At 39.9% G+C, this 20,563-nt stretch overlaps 1 long non-coding RNA gene across 1 annotated transcript; it reads left to right on the plus strand.

The window, feature by feature from the left end:
• Nucleotides 1-4,071: 4,071 nt before the first annotated feature.
• Nucleotides 4,072-12,163, plus strand: LOC138972999 (uncharacterized). Its single transcript, XR_011457846.1, has 5 exons — nt 4,072-4,231; nt 5,911-6,074; nt 6,897-6,970; nt 8,555-8,627; nt 9,203-12,163. It is a non-coding gene; the product is annotated as an uncharacterized lncRNA (long non-coding RNA).
• The last annotated feature ends 8,400 nt before the right edge of the window (nt 12,164-20,563 follow it).

Consider the following 20,563-nt stretch of genomic DNA (forward strand, 5'->3'; position numbering starts at 1 on the left):
TTTCACTGCAGAAATGCTGGCTACGTTATCTTAAGAGCATGCCACTATATCAATGACCCCCCTCGACCTCCAACAAGAGTCGTGATTCTCTCCGACTCAAAACCAGCATAACTGCTCTTCAAAATGGTTCCAGAAACCGAGAAGAGCTTCAGACGGAAATATTGTTCCTCTGTCACCAGATCATTGCCTCTTGAACAGAACTGACCCTTAGGCTACGTACTTCCCCTCACACACATGGATCAGAGGCAAGGATATGGCTGACAGAGAAGCAAAAGAGGCTGTTACAGATCAAGCAGCATTTCATGACATAAAATTAACAAAGACGGGAGCAAAACACAAAATGGCCAAAGTTGACTGGCGTCACTGGGAAACAGAATTTCTTTTTTTGATGACACAACCATTTGTCGAGGATAGCGTAGGCACCCGGTCTGCTCCCCGCCTAAAAAAGGCCAGTGCCGTTCCGTCTTCGAGGGACTGCGTGGGTTTCATTTCGGAGTTTTCCTTCTCCTAGACGAGTTTCCTTCCATGGATGATGAGCCTCCTCTACCCTCGTTTTGAATTCAGAGTGGTCTTCTCTTAGGATAGCTGCCTGCCAGGGTTGACGAGCCTATCCTGCCCGGCTATTTGACCCATAGCTGGAGGTTGGTTCGTGGGCACCTGGGCGTTTCCACACACCGGTGGGCCCGCATGCCGCACGTCTAGGGGCCAACCTCCTCCGAGTCCTTGTAGTCTAGCCTGGGGCCTTGCGGTACCCAGTTTACGCCTGTCGCCGCGATGGAGGCACTACATAGGGCTTGTTGTGGAGAGGTTATTGTACTGGCAGGAGAGACTGACGCATTCTGCTCTCTTTTCGCATTGTCCTAAAAAGGACAGACGGTGCTAGCCAGCGGTGAGGGCTGAAAGCGAGAAGTGACAAGCACAAGACACTTCGCCAACACACTAGACATGTCACACAACCGTTTGGCAGGCGGAAACAGAATTGAAAATAGAAGGCAATGCCCACGGTTGGCTTATTCTGCCCCGACAAACAAAACAAAACAGGCCTACACTCCCCACCTCCCTCCTTAAAATACTTCTCAGAATTCGCACGGATGGCCATGGATGCGCTCACAAGTGCTTTCCCCGTCTCTGTGAATGTGGACAGTTTATATCTTTGTTACACCTCTTTGACCGCTGCCAATCACTCCAGCAAGATTTCTGCAACCTACACACCCTTGTCAACGAACATAACCTGAAACCCCATGAGTTTTTTTTTAGATAAACATTGCACGCTTCAATGGAAGCTAGCATAACACCCTGTGTCTCTCAATAGTAGAAGGCTGAAATAGGATATCTGTTTTAAAAAACCCTGATCTCCGTTCCTCACACCGAGCTTTTTCTTCTTCATTGTATTATTTTTCCAATTATCTATTTACTTACCTATTCAGCCAAAAATATAACAATATCCCACATAACAAAAATTAAAAAAATAAGCCTACAAAACCGCTCCAGTCCAACCATATTCCGCGTACACAATCTTTACTTCCATCCCCATTTTGAAATATCGCAAAAGACTTCCAGATATAATTATAACACGATCATATATGTGTTCTCTGGTTGCATGTTTGTTCAGTGTCTTGTCCCCACATAAAGCATATTAAGTTAACTCTACCTGTCCTAAAGCAAGTTGCAGTTCTAAGAGGACGTTAAAACTAGTTATCATCATCAACACACACACACACACACATATGAAAGAACCCATGTACATTTTTATGATTGTTGTTTTGGTCTGAATACAATTTGGAATCTTACTACACTCTTGTTAATTGATTTTACATTTTGTTGTCAGAAGTATTTTGTTCGTCGGTTCGTGTCTGGTGCGTGTGGTTTGAATGCCGTCCTGTCAAATGTCTTTTAAAAACACATTCACGGTAACATCTTCGACGCAGACACAGACAGTTAGGAAGGGCTCCTAATATGGACCACTTTTTGTTTCATGCTGATAACTAGCTTGTTTTCTTGCGAAGAAGTTTTATTTTGTGTTTGGTAGTCCTTTTCTCTTAGGTTAACCGTTAGGCCTAATTAGAGTGAAATAGCTTTGATAAACATTCAACAAAAATTAAATACAGACAAAATCACAAATGGTCCATAATAGGAGCCTGGGCGCCTAATATGGATCAGTGAAGCGGCCTTCACAAATCACTGTAAAAAGCCCCCTATACTTCAAAATAACATGATACAACTTAGTGTACAAGTCAGTCTAATTCAAATATGCTTTAGATTGATCTGTTTCGGGTTGATGAGAGCATTATTTCTAGTGAAGCACACCAGGAAACTAAACAAGCTTATCAAAAACAGAGTGAAAATAAGTGAAATTATCAACTTCCACGAAAAGAAGACTTTTTTTTTTTAAATCTCGAGGACTAGTTATAGGTTATTTCCAGCAAGCTTCTTAATGAATTATTGAAAATAGCTTTTAGCTTTTTTTTCTCGATTTGTTGAATGAGGTCCATATTAGGGGACTCGCACATACTTTGAGATCTTGCTAATATTTTTTGTTTGCACAGTAAAAACTCGGGGTCAACCCTGCTAAAATGTAACAAATGCGGTCTTAGCTGTCATATATAGCAATTTTTGTGTGATAAAAGCTTTGGCTGTGGACAGAAACGAGTCCGTTTTCGGCGGCAAAGCCGTTTAGAGTGAACGCTGCCAAACTGAGTGAAAAAAAAGAGAAAAAGCCTAACGGTTTTGAGATTTGTGTTTCTGCAATACAGCGAACAAAACTTTTTTGAGCGCTCAAGCGCCGTTAGTTTTTCAGAACAGGAGGTGGTCCATATTAGGAGCCGGTCCATCCCCCGAAATCGGCGTATGGCTGCCTGAATGGCGGGGTAAAAACGGTCATACACGTAAAAATCCACTCGTGCTGAAAACATGAGTGAACGTGGGAGTCTAAGCCCATGAACAAAGAAGAAGAAGAAGAAGGAGCCGGTCCATATTAGGAGCTACGTGAAGCTACCACCGCTCGGCTTTACACACACACACACACACACACACTTTTAATTAGTTGCTTTTGGCACACGGCCTCATCATCTGAACTTGAAACAAGTCGCGTAAGGCGAAAATACATTATTTAGTCAAGTAGCTGTCGAACTCACAGAATGAAACTGAACGCAATGCCAAAGTTTTTCAGCAAGACCGTATACTCGTAGCATCGTCAGTCCACCGCTCATGGCAAAGGCAGTGAAATTGACAAGAAGAGCGGGGTAGCAGTTGCGCTAAGAAAGATAGCACGCTTTTCTGTACCTCTCTTTGTTTTAACTTTCTGAGCGTGTTTTTAATCATATCATATCTATATGTTTTTGGAATCAGGAACCGACAAGGAATAAGATGAAAGTGTTTTTAAATTGATTTGGACAATTTAATTTTGATAATAATTTTTATATATTTAATTTTCAGAGCTTGTTTTTAATCCGAATATAACATATTTATATGTTTTTGGAATCAGCAAATAATGGAGAATAAGATAAACGTAAATTTGGATCGTTTTATAAATTAATTTTTTTTTTTACAATTTTCAGATTTTTAATGACCAAAGTCATTAATTAATTTTTAAGCCACCAAGCTGAAATGCAATACCGAAGTCCGGGCTTTGTCGAAGATTACTTGACCAAAATTTCAACCAATTTGGTTGAAAAATGAGGGCGTGACAGTGCCGCCTCAACTTTCACGAAAAGCCGGATATGACGTCATCAAAGAAATTTATCAAAAAAATGAAAAAAAACGTTCGGGGATTTCATACCCAGGAACTCTCATGTCAAATTTCATAAAGATCGGTCCAGTAGTTTAGTCTGAATCGCTCTACACACACACAGAGACACACACACGCACACACGCACATACACCACGACCCTCGTTTCGATTCCCCCTCGATGTTAAAATATTTAGTCAAAACTTGACTAAATATAACAACTACAAAACACAACAACGTACAACAACAGCATGGTTGTGGCTGTCGGGTTATCAGTCACCATAAGGTGCCTGTACTTGTCAGTCTCTCTTTTTAGATCAGTGCCAGTGGCCTGTGCCGGCGATGCGCATGCGCCATGTGCAGTAAAATGTTATCAAAAATGGCGGATAAATCTAACTCGTGCTAAGAAACGTTTCAAAACCAAGCTTTATGGACGTTTTTATGACTACGTACTCCAGCAGACATCAACTTGTGGTCGACGTGTGTGGGGTTTGCTCAAAATACGTAAGTATTCGTCAGCCGTTTGGCTTCTCGAATTAAGTTTCAACTTTGTCTCTGTCTCGAACCACAGGCGGAAGGTATCCTTCACTGGACCACAACTTTCTATGAGTATTGAGTATGAAAGTAGTCTGGTGGTCCAGTGGACGATACCTTTCGCCTGTGCTCGAACCAAATACTAAGCTTACCAGTTACCACACTGTCATACTCATAGTCATAGCACTGATACATTTGTACAGGTAAACATGGCTGTTTGCTGAAAATCAGTCTTTGTGAAAAATTGTAATGATGTCTCTGAAGTTTGATTCAGTCCCTAATTCATTCAGTGATTCATTTTGATGGGACGTCAACCCATGGTGAGACTAATAATGATATTTGATCGTATTCTGCCAGTGCCATTGCCAACTGCCATGGTTGTTCTTGTGTGCACTAATTAGTAATTTACTAGCAATAGGAGTTCGAGTTCTACTATAGTAGTATTTTACTAAATCATTACTACTAGTACTAAATACTACTGCTACTACTAGCTTTAAACAAGCTATGGTTTGAATGACCAGCTAAATGCTAATAGTTAATAAGTACATTATTTTTGCATCAGCGAGGTATACATAAATTTAACGAAGTGGATTCACAGCGCGCGTCGCGTTGTGCAGCGTTGCGATTTACAACGCGCTGCACTACGAGGAACGCTGCGATTCACGACGCGCGATGTATTCTGCCGATACATTTCCTTCACAATCGCAAAGTTTACAACAGCTACATCTATCTGATCTATTTGAGAAATAAAACTGTCAATAAAACGAAAAACAGAGCTGAGCCATTCTCTCTCTCTCACTCTTTCAACTGAATTCACCAGTATATCGCCGCGTCGATGTAAAAACGTGCCTACCTCTGCTGAACAATCCTTCTCATTGCGGTCAATGCGCATGCGCCAATCTTGGACTTACAAAAATGCGACCCTTTGACCGATCGAACCATGGGTTAGGGTAAGGCTAAGGGTTAGGTTGTTCACGACCTGATTAATCTCCCCATGTTAGCGCATGCGCATTGACCGCAATGTGAAGGATTGTTCAGGCAGAGTTTTCCGTTTGTGACACCGGCCTTGAATACTTGGCAGTCATACTCATACTCATATATCACTACATGTCATTGCAATGGCTTCTACTATATATGGAAAGGAGCTGAGTTTTTAAACTGGGATGACGTTTTTAAACAATTATCCGAGTACAGTGCCGCGGAACTGTTAATCGGTGTCACACCAGTTAACACTTCAGCAGCCATTTTGGAATTCGCGCATGCGCAGATCATTTTTTCAGCGTGGGTTTTTTTTCCAGTTGATTTGAACGCGTATATATATATATTCAGTCTGCATAAAGTGCAATTTTGTAGTCTTGCAGCCCTGAAGTTGCTTTTGCGTGTCCAAAGAAAGACTGTAAAATGTTGCTGATAATCATGCATACATGTACAAAAATAAAGCGCATCAACAATCTGCGCTGGTGAGAGCAATAGCCGCGCTCTGGGAATCGCTGCGCTGCACAACGTGCCGCGCTCTGTGAATTGCCGCGCTGCACAGCGCGCTGCGCTCTGTGAATCGCTTGCCTAAATTTAAATATTTTATTAAAAAAATACCGCATGGTTTTGCTTGACCAAATCATTTATCAGCTAACAATATGCTTTTATTTCAGTTGGACCTGACTTGAGCATGGTTCCGTTGTCTCCGCAACAACAGATTGGTTACTCAAGAATTGCAGGCATGTCCAGTTTGCAGCATGTGCAGGCTGACCCCGCTGAGTGTGAAGATCTGATGGCTGATCTAGACACAACATAAGCTGCTTGACACTATTCCAAGGTAAGGCCCCCCAAAAAATAGGTGTGGTTACGGTAACATAGCCAAAAAAAATAGGGTAGGTAGGTAGGCAATCACTTTTTTTTTTTTAAACTTTTTTTTCTAATGTGTACAAATTAAACCTACTTGACAGGGAAATAAGTGTGCGACTCGGGCGCTTTCGCTTTCATTGCGTTTTTTGCACTCGTTTTTGTTTTTTTGTTTTTTTGTTTTGACAAATGTAATAAAAAGTTATAGGATCGGCCCCTAAAATTAGGGTAGGTCGGGTTACCGTAACCACACCTATTTTTTTTTAGGCCTAAGCAAGAAGCTTTGAAAATAGTTACTTTAAGTGTTACTTAGTAAGTGTACATTTTTGTGGGTGAACCATCGGTAACCGTCCCCGTCCCCCCCCCCCCACCCCTCGACACCCCCACCCACACATACAAACACGCACACAAACTTGGGTTTGTACTACAACTATTATTATTAACTACTCTTCATAAATGAGTTATGTAATTCATCAGAGGTTTGAAGTCGTTATGGTTTTGCAAATTAGTAAGAGACTATGTGGGTGCATGGATTCAGTAATGCGAAATTAATACATGCAATACTCCTGCTGGTGAGTTCACTACAAACAGGTACTACATTAGAACTGATCTATGTTATTTGTTAATGAGGATGATTAATCGTAATCTCACTGTCAAACTGTCATGATACTATTGCCATTGACAGTGCTAGATCACTTCATAAAGTTATTTTAGTAAGTAATCATATGATATTGATAATTTTGATAAAGTGATTTACTGACGGCGACAATGACATGTTATCTTCATACTATTCCAGGTACAAGATGCTAAACGTGCAGATATCAAGGGCTTGGGATTTCGGCTCCTGGAGATGCTACTTGTAACTCTTTTGTGAGTACCGATGTATACTGGGTGTTTTCTCAGTTTTTGTCCGCTGTCAGTGTTAGATTTATATGGTGGTACAGTGGAACCCCCCTGTTAAGACCCCCCAATTTAAGACTCCCTCCTTTTAAAGACCTTGTTTTCTCAGACTTTCTGTTCACAACCTCTGTAAAATTACCCCCCTTTTAAGACTCCCTCCTTTTTAAGACTGAATTTTCTCAGATTATTGTAGGTGTTAAAAGGGGTGTTCCACTAGCACTGTATAACCTGTTTTTCTAGTTTCATGGTTTAGCCACGACTCACTTTGAATGAGGGTCATCTGCCAGGCATTTAGCTGATTATCTGATAGTGATAAGTGATATTTATTAATTTGCTATTTATACATTACAGTTGCAGTAAACTAACACTGTCGCACAAAGTATGTGACTTTAAAAAAAGATTTGTTTGAAATCATGTGAGCTCTGTCCACTAGATGATGGAGAAGGGAATTTTTCAAGTTGAGTCTGCAACATGGATTTTTCTCTCTCAGGATAACAAATACAGCAGGGTTCGTACAGGTCATGGAAAACCTGGAAAGTCATGGAATTTGATTTTTAATTTTCCAGGCCTGGAAAGTCATGGAATTTCAATTCAAGTCATGGAAAGTCATGGAATTTAAAAAAAATAAGAAAGAAAGAAAAATTAACCTTTAGCACGCCGGCGGCGATTTTCGTTGCCCAGCCATTCCACCACCCCCCCCCCCCCCCCCCCCACCCCCCCCACCCCCCCCCACCCCCCCCCCCCCACCCCCCCCCCCCCCACCCCCCCCCCCCCGCGATTTGCGTCTCCAGCACAAGGCTTGTTCGTATGACCAACTTCTCGTTCATATTTGCATACGAGAATAACGGTATTTTTAACGGCACTTGAGCCAAAGCGAGGCTCACTTCCTTCCGTTATCTCGTCGTGTCGTCTGCGCTGCATTTGAGTCGGTTTCGTCGAAGTTTTTTGTTTTTGCATCGATAAAGTACTTTAGCGCTTCAACAAGCAAGATGGAGGATGATGAGTTTGAAACTTTCTTTCAGTTGTTTCTTGACAACAAAAAGTATGCGGAATTGGAACGAATTACCGAGGAAGATCTTCGCAATGAACTGTGTATCGCGGTGAAAAAAATGACAGTTCGTCAAGTCACAGTGACGGTTACGAAACGGAATTTACGAAAGTGCAGATGGATACAAACAGTGGCTGGTCCAGTTTAGTGAAATGACAGGACCAGCAAACATTACCGATAATCTGACTGCGTAGCAAATGCTTGACTTGCTTGTCGAAGAGACACTGCGTAGAAACTGACTCAAATTCAGTGCAAAGCAAGCCAGTGTCAAAACTGGCAGTGACAAGACGTAAAAAGTTTGCGTGTTCGGAAATGGCGACCTGTGGATCTAGTCATGGAAAATGTTATTGAGGCTCATGGAAAGTCATGGAAAAGTCATGGAATTTTGTTTCTAAAAACCAGTGGGGACCCTGTACAGTATGGAAGGAAAAATTTAGGGTTGGTGTGGCGATAACAATAAAGATATGTCATAGTGACTTGACTAATTGATTTGAATTCTGCTGCAGGTCAGTCGGCCCCCACCTCCTGCTCCTGGCTGCACCATGGTGTCTCTTGGAGAACAGCAAGGAACAGATACAGGTGGGGTCGGTTGGGATACCGTAAACAGACTATTTTGTTTTGTTGGCCTTAGCATAGAGTCTGGGGATGTGAGATGTGCATGATGTGTTGTTTGAATCTGACAGTGATTGTATGAATTTTTTATACATGTATTGTTGTCACGCGCTTTGAACTTCTGATAAGGCGCTTTATAAATGCCCGTTATTATTATTATTATTATTATTATTATTATTATTATAAATAGATACACACTTGTAAACTTATGTTAGTTTTCACACGTGAGCATGAAGGAATGTGCCTTTATGAGGAATGTATAGTGGCTTGCAATATTGAATTTGAGGGATGTTTGCAGTTATATAATATATTAGCACAGCTCAGTTTTCTTGAGGGTTCCGTGAGAACAGTGAAATTCTCCTTTGAGGACTGAAAAATATCTTGGATAATTGGTCTTAATTGGAGGGGGGGGGGTGTTAAAAAATAAGTACATTCACATGTGTTTTTCATTTTCACTGTGTTAAGGTGGGGAGGTCCTTCTCTACTTCTTTCTTTGTTTTCCCATTGACATATTTTTGTTCTTGTCTATATTTTTTACATAGGTTCACCATTAGTCCTCATCCCCAGCCGACTGTTTCCGCTGAAGCCGTGAAGGATACTTCTTCATGTAGGCGTGGACATCTTTTTCGTCGCCATGCAAGGCTTCCAGTACCATATAATTTTGTGAATACTCTGGGGACCTGTCATCGACTTTGGAAGGACGCTTTATTTTATAACACTTTGTACCCCATCTATGTTGACCAAGATTTTTTAAGCCGAGACCAGCTGTGCTGCAGCAGGTCACTCAGAATTGTAGAAACTGTGTATCAACAGGCTAGAATGCTGGCGTTAGATCAACGTTACAGGAAGCGACTGAAGCTAACCGTCTAAGCAGGATGCGGATATGTGCCGAATGAGAACAGATGCAATGTACATAGTGACTGTGTGTACAGATATATATCCATACCTGGTCAGATAGAGCCATATGAGTGGGTACGGATATATCCGTACCTGGGAGACAAGGAGTTAAGACCACATCTGAACTGAGGATTTAGTCTCTCCATAATCAAACGCTGAAGAAGATTTCAGAATGAACTTTGTTAGATAAATTATCATTCAATCAATCAATATGAGGCTTATAGTTATATCACGGGTATTCCGTGGGTACAGTTCTAAGCGCAGGGATTTTGTTTTGATTTTTTTTTAATGCAATTTATATCGCGCACATATTCAAGGCGCAGGGATTTATTTATGTCGTGTGAGATGGAATTTGTTTACACAATACATCACGCATTCACATCGGCCAGCAGATCGCAGCTATTTCGGCGCATATCCTACTTTTCACGGCCTATTATTCCAAGTCACACGGGTATTTGGTGGACATTTTTAGCTATGCCTATACAATTTTGCCCGTCGCGATATAACCTTCGTGGTTGAAAACGACGTTAAACACCAAATAAAGAAAGAATACAATTTTGCCAGGAAAGACCGTTTTGTCAATCGTGGGATCTTTAACGTGCACCCCCAATGTAGTGTACACGAAGGGACCTCGGTTTTTCGTCTCATCCGAAAGACTAGCACTTGAACCCACCACCTAGGTTAGGAAAGGGGGGAGAAAATAGCGGCCTGACCCAGGGTCGAACACGCAACCTCTCGATTCCGAGCGCAAGTGCGTTACCACTCGGCCATCCATGCCGGTTGTTATGATCGCCACATTTTAGGTCCCCCCCTCCCCCCCTTTTCAGACTTCCCCGCTTTTCAGACCTTACGTTTTTGAGTCACTTGAGAAAAAGTGACTCTATGTAATCGGTCAGTGTTAGTCTGTCCGGCCGGCCATCCGGCCGGCCGTCCGGCCGGCCGTCCGTAGACACCACCTTAACGTTGGACTTTTCTCGGAAACTATCAAAGCGATCGGGCTCATATTTTGTTTAGTCGTGACCTCCAATGACCTCTACACTTTAACGATGGTTTCGTTGACCTTTGACCTTTTTCAAGGTCACAGGTCAGCGTCAAAGGAAAAATTAGACATTTTATATCTTTGGCAAAGTTCATCGGATGTGATTGAAACTTTGTAGGATTATTCTTTACATCAAAGTATTTACATCTGTAGCCTTTTACGAACGTTATCAGAAAAACAAGGGAGATAACTAGCCTTTTCTGTTCGGCAACACACAACTTAACGTTGGGCTTTTCTCGGAAACTATACAAGTGACCGGGCTCAAATTTTATGTGAACGTGACTCCCAGTGACCTCTACACTTTGACGTCTGCTTTGGTGACCTTTGACCTTTTTCAAGGTCACAGGTATGTCTTGAAGGAAAAAAATTGAAATATCATATCTCTGAAACTATTCATCGGATTTGATTCAAACTTTATAGGATTATTCTTTACATCAAATTATTCAGGTATGCATTGTGTTGTGAATAGCAATTTCTTCCTGTCCATCTGATGCCTCATATAATATTCAGAACTGCGAAAGTGACTCGATCGAGCGTTTGCTCTTCTTGTTTGATTTTCTGTTCACAACCTGTTGTGCATTTACCTACATATTAAGCAGTGTTTCTTGTATAGAATATAGTCAATGTTTGTAAAGATTTTAGTCAAGCAGTATGTAAGAAATGTTAAGTCCTTTGTACTGGAAACTTGCATTCTCCCAGTAAGGTCATATATTGTACTACGTTGCAAGCCCCTGGAGCAGTTTTTTGATTAGTGCTTTTGTGAACAAGAAACAATTGACAAGTGGCACTATCCCATCTTCCCCCTTTCCCCTATCCCATCTCCCCCTTTTCCTGTCGCGATATAACCTTGAATGGTTGAAAACGACGTTAAACAACAAATAAAGAAAGAAAAGAATTCATCAACGAGTGATTACTGCCTCACCATAGCAGTTAGGCCAGTCTTACTAACTCTTACTTTTATTAATGTGCCGTGATGCAAAGACGTTGAGCAGTTTTCAGATGTTTATGAATCTAGGGCTTTCAAAATTTACTGACATGTTGGACTCCATGACATCCAAACATGAAGTTCAGTTACCCCTTTTCAACTTTGAAGGTCACATTGTAGGCGAATTTTTAGCAAAACGTTGAAACATTGGTGTGACTGTTCTTACTCACAAGGGAAGTGATTTAGTTATTTACTGATTTTTATTTTGTATGGCCTTCTTTCACCCATTTAATCATTCATAAATGTTCATACCCAAGGGAAGTAATTCACATATATATCTATGGCCAATGTTTTCACAGGGCATATGCCCCCCCCCCCCCCTCCCAACACACACTCACATGGGCTAAAACTTACATGGCTTTTATGGGTATGACGCTCTTAATCACAAGGGAAGTAATTTACTGATGGTGTGTTTTCATTTCATGTGGCCTTCACCGATTTGAATAATTTATTTTAGCTTATCCAATTATAGTGTGGATGAACACTGTCTCCACTCAAAATAGTCCTTTGCTATTGTACATTGTGAATCAGCATTTTTGTTTTTGTCCTGTTTGAATAAAGTGCAATAATTTTACAACCAAAGTGTTAATGTTAAAGATGTTTACATAATGTGTGAAGGATGATGCATTTGAAATCTAATATTGTTAAATGTCAATTGACCTGTGACAAGTCAGCAAAGTGCAATATCCAAGCATGAAACCCGCACACAATTCCCAAACAACATGCTTTCTTTTCCACAAAATTCCATCCAGGTGAAAACAATTATGTGAACGTCATAACATGGTGTTTTTTTACATTAATAATCAAGCCTAACACCAACTAACATGGTGTTAATAGGCATTTGAGCAAGCTTTAACACCAACATAACATGGAGTTAATAGGCATTTGAGCAATCTTTAACACCAACATAACATGGGGTTTTGCATGTTAAACCAGCAATAACATGATGTTAATCACATTACAAGCAAGCTGTAACACCACCAAAACAAGCAGTTTTGCAAGTTAAGTCTACGATAACATGATGTTACTTGGCGTTAAACCAAAGCTGTAATGCCATCAAAACTTGACATTTTTGCATGTTACAGACATGCTGTAACATGGTTTAACATGATGTTTTGACCGTCGCAAAACGCGCTGAAATTCCAGTCAATTTCGCAGCGATAACTTCAACAAAATCCAATCAAAATCTGGCGTTGTCGTGAACACCAAAATGTGATAAACCCATTGAAACTTGAAGTTTTGTTGAGATTTTGAGTAGTTTTGTAAGATACAAAACGCCACTTTTCGCCCAGTGATCACGCATGGTTTGGAAGAAAATATCGTCACGCTCATAAGATAATTGCCTATGTCATTTTTTTTGATATTTTGAGAAAAACGCAAAAACTTTCTTTGGTTTCCGAACAATCTCATTGTAGTTATAAGTTGCAAACTGCCTATCTCGAGCAGTGACAGCTGGATAAACGTGAGATAAAGAGCTGACAGCAACATTTTCAATCAGAAAAAACTGCACAACATCCCACAAAGAGCTTTTGCATACTTTTACATTATCAAAACAAGTCTTCCTGTATCATAAAAAAGTGCCCAACTCAAGAAACGAGATCGGCAATTGTGCTTACGTTACCGTGGCAATGGTTTCCGATGGTCTGAGAGTTTGTACTCTGTACATGTACATGTGATATATGCCATTCCAGTAGCTTCCCCTGTAGTTTTACTACAGAAATGCCTAACACTGAGATTGTTCTTTTGAGCGTGACGATATTTCTTTCACGTTTCTTAACCATTTAGAAAAAACAATTCTTCTGCCTTGTAGTGTGTGGTTCGACAGTGTTGGAAGCTGATACTTTCATATACAGCCCCAACTACCCTCTGGACTACACTGCACCTGACTCTGCTTATATCTGTCAGTGGATGGTCCCTACTGAGGTGGATGGGACGTATGTATTCCATCAGTACTTTAGTTTGTTCCTGTACTATCATGGTATTGAGTTATTTGTTGTTGCCAGCGTTGTACGATTTGCACATCCTTTTCTGTTTCATCTTTATATTTTACTGTGAGGTTGACTTTGCATGCTCTCCTTCTCTGTCTGTCTGTCTCCTTGTCTCTGTCTATATGTTGGTCGCCATCCCCCCCCCCCCCCCCCCGTCCCTCTCCCAAGAAACATGCCAGAACTGGGCCATTGATGGCTTTTTGATGGCAATGCCAGTTGCCAGAACTACTGCGATCAAAGGCCAATTGATGGCCCAATGCTGGCATATTACCCGTATGCACATTGGCAAATTGATGGGCCATCACTGGTGAGCCAGCATTTTGCCAGCAAAAAACCATCATTTATTTGATGGCTTTTTGATGGCTTGCCAGCATTTTGCCAGAATTTTGCCAGCATTTTGCCAGTAAAAACCCATCATTTATTTGATGGCTTTTTGATGGCTTGCCAGCATTTTGCCATCATTTTGCCAGCAAAATCCCATCATTTATTTGATGGCTTATTGATGGCTTGCCATAAAAAAACAACATTTTGCCAGCATTCATTTAGCATTTATCCAGCATTTTGCCAGCATTTATCCAGCATTTTGCCGGTTTTTAGGTCCATATTAAACCCCGCATTTTCCAATATATTTTCCGTTATTGGCCCTTTACCTGCTAGAAGCAAGCATGGTGAGTTTCACAAACAGTTGTGTGAGCAGGTCGTCGCAACGGCGCTAGTGTCTTCTTGTTCTTCTCCTCCGTTGTTGGTCTTCTTTTCACCTTTCTTCTGCTGGACGTTTTAATCATAATTGGCCCAGTATTGTTTTTTTATGGCCAGCTTTGCCAAACTTGCCAGCAAAAAAACCAGCAATGGCCCAGTTCTGGCATGTTTATTGGGCTGTTCCCCCCTCTCTCTCTCTCCCTCTCTCACCCTATTTCTTTTTCAGTATATTAGAATACTCTCGGCAAGTCAGCAAAATATCCACATAAGATGAGCTGCTTATCACAGTGATTGTAATGTGGAAATATATGTTGTACTAAAAGAGTGCACTAACCACACCATGGGTGCAACCAATATTTATCCAATGACTTGCTTCTTTGTTTATGTTAGCTGAAATAGTTGGACATGCACACACGGCACGTTTCCCCAGCAGCACAACCTATTAATTCTAGAAAGTGTACGTAGCAGAAGATTTTAGTCTGAAAATAAGCACCGACAATACGCATGATACGGCAAGTTCAGTGCGTCCTTGGACCCGTACTTTTTTATGGTAAGTGCGTCGGGGACCAACCTCAAATAATGCATCTTCCATTACGTATAGGACGCAGTGACGCACAGTTCGGGGAGCCCAACTCGTCCATTGTCAGTTTAAAGTGTGTATGTATGTGTCTTCGAACATTAAATTCAATTGCGTTTGTGATTAAACAGGACAGTCGTGGAAATTCACCAAATGGCTCTTTCACCAAGAGCTTCTGGAAAATGGTGCGTGGCTGACTCGCTCTTGCTCAGCAACTCTGAGGGAGAACAGCAGACACTGTGTGGATCTATGGAGTATTACGTGTACACTTGTGAGTCATCTCAAATGAAAATACAAGTAGTAACATCAAGCTGTTCGTCTGAACTTTGGCACCAGAATCATGCACAGATATTTATCCACATTTAAATTGTAACTAAACAGACATTTTGAAGTGTCAGCTTTACTGAATTGCTTTATGGTGTGTCCAAGTATAGACATCTAGAAGCGATACTGGACGATTTTTCCAACGTTTACTGTGTTTTCTGATTTACAACAATTTTTTAAAAGTGTTGAACCCATTTCAGATTTACCTGATTATCTTTTCTTGAATTGGCACTTCCAAAGAACAAGTGGTACTTTGAGTTCCGGTTTTATGTTTTAACCAATCAGAATGTGGTTCCTAAATAAAATCGTCTGCGACCTGTCCCAGCAGAGTCGGTAACAAGTACTGCTTGCCACATGGGTGATGTTACTAACAGAAATAGCCATAAATTGGGCAAGGTAGCAATGTAAAAGAATTGGATCTAACTAATGTGCTTGTGCTGCATCTCTGGCCTTTGAATTCACTCCAAATGTACTGACACAGCGTGAGAGGCAACATCCTGTCGAAATAGTAAGCACGAGGCTGACTGGGAGATTATTATTCGAAGAGCATGCTGAAACGGATTGTAAGTACAATATTTTACATGTTCTCGACATTCCTGTTGATCTTTCCTTAACTTTAATCGGTTTCCTTGATTTAAAACCCTAGGGCTTGTATTTTCAGTTGTGATACTAAGCATGTATCTTTACCACAGTATCTGATCATTTCACACTTGAATTTTGGAATGATGAAGTGGAATTATTTCTGGATCTAGTTTATTATTTGCCCCCCCCCCCCCTCTCCATTCTTTTTTCGCCACATATGTATTGTCGTGTGAGGGGGTAGATGCTTGTACTGGCTGAATAAATTTTTTTTTTACTTCGGTCAGATACAGATGATTGGAAAAAACCCTTGTCAAGGATTTCAGAATTTAATAGATCTGTTTGAAGTTTTTTACGGGATGGGTCCTGTTACAATATACAGACTGAATGTGCCCAAGATGACCTTTTCATTAAACATACACACACACACACACACATGCATCACTTGAGTTTGTTATACGGCGAATGTCCAGTTTCCACCACGACGTCTGTGGTATGTTTTTATACTGTTTGATTGAATAGACTGACGTGCATTCTCTCGCAAATGTGCGCGCGTCTGTGTTTGTCTGTGCCTCAGACCTATTAATCAAAGATAATGTTGCACATTGCAGATCTATGCGACAGGAGCAAGTCGACAAGACAGCTACATTTGTCTGAGCGAAGATACAACGGTAAGCTTTTTTAGCCGAAGACAGCGAGCCTGGGTGCATGCAAACTTCTATCATGTTAGTGTGAGTGCTGCAGGGCTATTAGACGACTTTTCATCATTCTTGATTTGGAGATCCATGCAGGGTATTAGAAAGTGCAGAATATACACGTTTGAACAAATACGATGTGTGTTTGCTCTGAAAAAAAGAAAAGATGCAAAAAAAAACACATTATATTTGTTTAAAGTATCACAACTATTTATTACCTGTATCTGCATGTTTTGATAATGATGAAGGGTAAATTACTTTGACGTGTGCTTTTCTATTTTTTTTAACCACACTGATAACGAATGATAGAAACACAGACACACTTAATAACATATCCACAACAATTGTAACAATAAATGTAAGCTGAACAATGCCTGCGACACATTTCAGGCCTCAGAAGGAAGTAATTATTAGATTCAGACAGAGAGAGAAAGCCCAACACGAAACTATAGTTGTGACATTTTTTATTTCATTATGAAATATTAAAAACACGACCACAACGTATTTCCTGTACTTAGTTTCGTGCAATTAGTCAGTAACAAAAACAAACAAAAAACATTTACTAAGATCAATGCGTCTTGAAGTATGTGTCAATGATAATCTTGTATGCATAACAAACAATATATTACGGATTGATAATTAAAGAAAATCGTCTCTTCTACAGGGTTGACCCCCCAAAAAATGACACCCACAACCATGCAAATTACTTGTGCATCTGTTGAACAAATTATTTTATATATGGTATTCATTAACTTCAGTTTATGTTCTGCCTTTCCAGTAAGTGGCAATTTTGTAAATTGAATGGTCTGACTTTTGTGCAATTGTAATTTTTTTCTCCAAATTCGGGGGTCGACTAAACAGAACGAGTTTTGACATTGAGCGGTAGCCATTTTTACCTAATTTAAACCCTTCAGGCTTTTACCTTTTTGATTATTTTGAATGTCTGAGTATGTAAAAACATCCCCTTCAACCCCCAGGCTATCGATGAGCAGTCCTGAAGAAAGCATGCAGTTACAGCTAGGTTCAGGGCAATCCTCAGACACGAAAGCGTTCAATCAATCAATCAATATGAAGCTTATATAGCGCGTATTCCGTGGGTACAGTTCTAAGCGCTTGTCATTGATGACGCAAAAGTTAGATCATTTAACCTACAAATTTGCCACTTTGTGAACTCCACATGCAAGTTTATGTATGCTGAATATGAAGTTATCCAGTCAATTGGTGTGGAAGTTATAGCGTTTCTGTCAGTTAACAGTATTTAAAATCTCTAAAGTAAAATCTGACATATTCGAAAGTTTTGCTTAAACACCCAGACAATTGTTACGATACTCTCCTAAGCTTCTCCACTTCTCAGCCCTGTCTTGGAAATGAATTCGAATAAGGCAGTCAAAATAACTTAGTTTGGAGCACCCATCAATCAGAATAAGCATTAACTTTTGACACAGGAAATATATTCTACCGAAAGCTCTCTTGGTTTTATTCTACATTTTTTCTGCATAATGGTAACACATTTAATGATAAGTAAAATGATAAAATAAAAATAAAAACAAACTAACGTCCTCGCATTTGTCCAGAATTATTCCATGTTTCACTTGGTAACATAGGGATAATTGGTCTAAAGAATGTTTAAAAAGGAGGTTAGGGTAACCCTAACCCTTTTGAACCATCTGTATGCAATGCCCGCTATAGGTGGAAGACTTTTGTGGAAGCCATGGAAGAATACATCGCTGTTGTGCTGGTTCAGCTTGAGGTCCTGTTCTAGCGAATATCCTGCACACACAAAAACACGACTTTTTAAGCCACTTATGTTGCATTCCGTGACATAGTTTTGATAAAACCGTGTGCCTTATAATAATGACAGATTTTGTTGATATAATTTTTTTTTAAGACACCCCATACAATATTGTTTGACAATCTCTTTCAACATAGTTTACGAATCACCAATGTGAATACAAACGCAAATAACCCACAGGTCAATAAATTACTTTCCAGAGAGAGATCAAATCAAATCAAATCAAATTTTATTTTTCGAGGGTTGTGGCATAAGCAATACAACGAGCTTTTTTTCAACCAGCCCTCGCCCAGAGAGGGGACTAATCTAATCACATATTTACACGGATATTAACGTAGAAAAAAAAGATAGAAAAAACAACAACATATGAATATTTACACATTACATATTATACACAAATATAAAGCGTCGTATATGTAACGTAGTGAAAACAATGCTAAATACACATGCATGAGTAAATGTGTTATTAAAGCTTTGAGTGTTTTTGTGTGGATATAATGAACACTGATGCTTTGGACAAATGAAAATATAACTAAACGAAGTCTTCCATCACTGTGATTTTTCGTAATTTAACATTAAATACAATGAAAGGTGTTTTTTTGAAAGTATTGAGACTCATTGGGACTCTCACAAATTCCGGGAGAGAATTCCACAGGACGCTACCAGAATAGGCTAAGCTTGATTTGAAGAGATCTATCCTTGGAATTGGGACGTTAAACTTTCGGTTTGGTTTGACTTTAAAGTTTGCGACGAAAGTTCGTGGTGCACGGCCGGAAAGTATTTTGTGAAGGAGCACGCCTTCATTTAATTTAAATCTTTCTTTTAATGGGAGAATCTTAAGTTTCTTATAATCATCAAATACAAGACTGGATTGTTTCAGTAAAATTAGTTTCAGCGCTCGCCTATGTAAACTAAACAATGGTTTTAAAATATTAGCACTGGCAGAGTCCCAGATGGTTGAGCAATAATCTGTGATGGTTTGTATATATGCGTTAAAGTATAATAACCTTGAGTGCTGATCAAGAAAGTGTTTAATTCTATTTAACTGATATATTTTTCTCGACATTGTTTTACATACCGACCGAACATGATGGGCCCAAGACAAATTATTATCGATATTTACTCCCAAAACTTTATGATCTCCTACCTCCTCTATTGCGTCGTTACCAATGAATATGGAATGAGGATTGTTTCGTATGTTTTGTCTTGTTGTTATTAACATGTATTTGGTCTTTTTAGGGTGAAGACTCATGTGGTTATACTCCGTCCAATGAATGAGATCATCTACACTGTTCTGCAACGATGAATAAACTTTGTCTAATTTTTTATCAGTAGTGTGTAGGGTCGTATCGTCAGCAAAGAGTCATCATTAATACTAAGAGGAAGATCATTAATATACAGGGAAAAGAGTAGTGGTCCAAGGACAGAACCCTGGGGAACCCCGTATAACACAGGTCTTTTGCTGGATACGGTTGAATTAACGCAGACAGACTGCTCTCGCCCGGCTAAGAAAGAGGAGAGCAGGCATAAGGTTTGGGGTGACATTCTATATTCAACTAATTTTCTTAATAGTAATTCATGATTAATAACGTCGAAAGCTTTAGCAAAATCGACGAATAGGACACCACAGAGTTGATTATTATTAATGCTACTAAGCCAACTTTCAAGAAGGTTTGTTAATGCTGTGTGGCACGAATGATTTTCTCTAAAACCTGACTGGTTGGAATGTATAAGATCGTATTTCTTCAAATGAGTGGTCAAGTGTGTAAATATGTGTTTTTCAAGTGGTTTTGATAAAACAGGAAGAATTGAGATTGGTCTGTAATTGGCGGGGTCAGAAGAACTACCTGATTTAAATAGCGGGATTACTTTCGCCTCCTTTAATTTGGTGGGAAAGTAGGATTTGTCAAGGCACAAATTATAAACATATGTAAGGGATTCTGCAATAAAAGGGGCAGACAACTTCAGAATTTTCCCATCAATATTATCCAAACCCCGAGTACCTGTTTGTTTTAAGCACAACAGATAATGGAAGACTTCGCTAACAGATAGCAGAGGAATGTCTAAATTATGGGTAATATTTTTTGAATCACAAAACTGTTTCAACTTGTCCAGATTATTCTGTTTTGATCTATCAGTTGTAATTACTTTGTCAACAATAGAAGTAAAACAAGTCGCGTAAGGCGAAAATACAATATTTAGTCAAGTAGCTGTCGAACTCACAGAATGAAACGCAATGCCATTTTACTCGTAGCATCGTCAGGCCACCGCTCATGGCAAAGGCAGTGAAATTGACAAGAAGAGCGGGGTAGTAGTTGCGCTAAGAAG

This window comes from Littorina saxatilis, linkage group LG8, assembly GCF_037325665.1.
Source record: "Littorina saxatilis isolate snail1 linkage group LG8, US_GU_Lsax_2.0, whole genome shotgun sequence".
Taxonomy (NCBI): Eukaryota; Metazoa; Mollusca; class Gastropoda; order Littorinimorpha; family Littorinidae; genus Littorina; species Littorina saxatilis.